Raw genomic sequence first — 3,275 nt, 5'->3', positions numbered from 1 at the left:
GAATAATGCTGCAATGAACATGAATGTACAGACATCTGTTTGAGACTTGGCTTTCAATTCTTTTGGGTATAGATCTAGAAGTGGAAGTGTCGGAACATATGGTAACTATGCTAATTTTGACAGACTGCTGCATTGCCTTCCACAACAGTGGTAGCATTTTACATTCCTGCCAACAGTGACAATTTCTCCACATTGCCATTACTTGTTACTTTCCATTGTTGTTGAGGGTTTTTTTTTTCTTTTTGTAATAACCATCCTGATGGGTATAAAGTGATATCTCACTGTGCTTTTTTCTTTTCTATTTTCTTTTCTTTCTTTTTTTTTTTTTTTTTTGAGACAGTCTTGCTCTGTCATCCAGGATGGAGTGCAATGGCACATCTCAGCTCACTGCAACCTCCGCTTCCCGAGTTCAAGTGATTCTCCTGCCTCAGCCTCCCAAATAGCTAGGACTACAGGCATGCACCACCGTGGCCAGCTAAATTTTGTATTTTTAGTAGAAACGGGGTTTTGCTATGTTTTGGCCAGGCTGGTCTCAAACTCCTGACCTTAAGTGATCCTCCCACCTTGGCCTCCCAAAGTGCTGGGATTACAGGCATGAGCCACTGTGCCCGGTCTCATTGTGCTTTTGATTTTCATTTACCTAATGATTAGTGATATTGAGCATCTTTTCATTCGCTTCTTGGCCATTTATACATCTTCTTTGGTGAAATGTCCGCTAATTGCGTTGCCCATTTTTTTCAATGGGCTGCTTGTGTGTGTGTGTGTGTGTGTGTGTGTGTGTGTGTGTGTGTAGGGGTTGGGGTTGTATATATATGTGTGTGTGTGTATATATAGTTGTAGGGGTTCTTCATATGTTCTGTATATAAATCCTTATCAGATATATAATTTGCAAATATTTTATCCTGTTCAGTAGGTTGCCTTTTCACTGTCTTGAAAGTGTCCTTTGATGGAGGAAAGTTTTTAATTTTGATGTAGCCCAACTTGTCAATTTTTAGTTTTGTGGTCTGTGCCTTTGGTATCATCTAAGAAATCATAGCCTAATCCAATGCCATGAAGTTTCACCCTATTTCCTTCTAAGAGATTTAGCCCTTAGGTTTAGGTCTTTGATCCATTTTGAGTTAATTTTTGCCTATGAAATAAACTAAAGACCCAACTTCAGGTTTTGCATGTGGACATCCAGTTATCCCAGCACAATTTGTTGAACATGGAACCACAAAAGACTCGTAACAGCCCAAGTAATAAGGAGAAAGAAAAATAAAGTTGAACACATCACACGTCCTGATTTCAAATTATATTATAAAGCTCTAGTAATCAAAACAATATGAAACTGGCATTAAAAACAGATACACAACCCAATGGAACATAACAGGCAGCCCAGGCTTATTGTGAAGATTGAACAACATAATGCACATTCAGCTTAGCAGCCTAATCCCAGCAGAACAAGCCTGATACTTGAAAAGTAAACGCTCAGTAGATTTGACGTGATTATTGGGAGAATAAAGAAAATGAACATTAATCTGTTATCTGTCCCATCCACTGTGGTACCAAATTGGGCCTCCCGAGGGATGGCTCACACCAGCCTGTCTGGAGGTTTGATCTTGAAGACAGTCTGGTTTTAATTTTATTCATTTTCCAGGAAACTTCATTCTCTGCTAAATGTCTCACAGCTAGGAAGTGTCAAGGGCAGGTGAGATCACAAGCCCCTTACCCACCAGGCCAGGTCCCCTGATAGCTCCTGCCCAGCTCTGCTTTCATCAGAATCCCTGTCCTGGGCTTGCTCAGTGGCCTCCCTTGAGTCAGTTTCCTAAGTCTGTTTCAGGAGCCCTGACTTCTCTCCCATATGCTGGTCCTTGAGGTCTAGTTGTCTGTTGACTGAGACAGACTATAACTGAATTTATCAGAGTTCTGCTGTGACTCCAGCACAGCCCGTGGCACCAGAGTAAGCCTCGGTGGGCTGGGCAATTTGCTGGACTAGTAGACTGCATGTAGGGGCTTGGAGGCCTTAGGACCTCAGATGCAGCCTCACCCCACCCAGGAGAGGTCGCCTTCACAGCCTTCAGGAGACACACAGAACCATGGCCAACCCACTACAGAAGCTACCTGGGAAATCAAAATATTACTCTCTTTGTCGTGTAACATTTCTTTTCCCGCTAACTATCATCTTGGCCTTCTTTGGGTATAGTTTCCTGAACCTGAGGAGCCAGAAGCTAGAAAGTGCTCTGGCTGGAGCAAGCATGGCAGTGAGAGAAATGGACTGCCTGCCAGTGGTGAATATGTCTAGGATGTCGCATTCCCAGGTGAATCTACTACTGGCCGCTAGGATGGATGTCCTTGTTATGACCCCTTGGATGGCTCCCATTGTGTGGGAGGGGACCTTCGACATTGACATACTGAATGAGCAGTTCTGGTTCGGGTACACCACCATTGGATTACATAGGTATACGTGTGCCGTGGTGGTTTGCTGAACCTATCAACCTGTCATCTGGGTTTTAAGCCCCACATACATTAGGTATTTGTCCGTGTTTGCCTTTGGAAAACACGTAGTCTTCCTGAAGCTGTTGCTTCATGGTGGGATTCAGGGTGAAGTATTACATCTTCACCAACCGGCCAGATCTCGTTCTGCTCATCAAGCTCCGAGAGGGACAGCGGATGGTCATCCTCCAGGTCCGGAGCTATGCCCGCTGGCAGGACATCACCAGGCACCGCATGGAGGTGATCAGAAACTTTCCCCAGCAGCGCTTCCTCGGGGAGGTGGATCATCTTGTGTGCGCGGATGTGGACATGAAGTTTGGTGACCATGTGGGTGTGGAGATCCTCTCTTCCCTGTTTGCCACCACCCATCCTGGCTTCTATGGGTTCCATCGGGACACCTTTATCTATGAACGCCGGCCTCAGTCCCAGCTCATATTCCTGAGGGTGAAGGGGGAGTTTTACTACACAGGGGCCTTATTCGGTGGGTCAGTGCTGGAGGTTTATAGGCTCACCACAGCCTGTTACCAGGGGATGATGATCGACCAAGCCAACCACATTGAGGCCAGGTGCCCTGATGAGAGCTACTTGAACAAGTACCTGCTTCACCTAAAACCCACCAAGGTCCTCTCCCCTGCATACATGTGGGATAAGCAGCTGCTGACTGCCCACCATCAGCGGCAGGATGGCACGTGAGTATCTGTGGCTGCTCCAGAGGATCACCAAGCAATCCACAACTGATGATTGAGGCTTTTAGGAAGGGCTGGGGAGGGACAACAGACAGCTCTTCTGAGTCTTCCTCCTGG

At 45.9% G+C, this 3,275-nt stretch overlaps 1 pseudogene; it reads left to right on the top strand.

Moving 5' to 3' along the window:
- The first annotated feature begins 2,461 nt into the window (after positions 1 to 2,461).
- On the top strand, positions 2,462 to 3,275 carry LOC144337397 (histo-blood group ABO system transferase 2 pseudogene; annotated as a pseudogene).

The sequence above is a fragment of the Macaca mulatta genome, chromosome 19 (assembly GCF_049350105.2).
Source record: "Macaca mulatta isolate MMU2019108-1 chromosome 19, T2T-MMU8v2.0, whole genome shotgun sequence".
Lineage (NCBI taxonomy): Eukaryota > Metazoa > Chordata > Mammalia > Primates > Cercopithecidae > Macaca > Macaca mulatta.
Note: the sequence above shows the minus strand (reverse complement) of the source record. Positions and strands in the feature narration are given on the sequence as shown.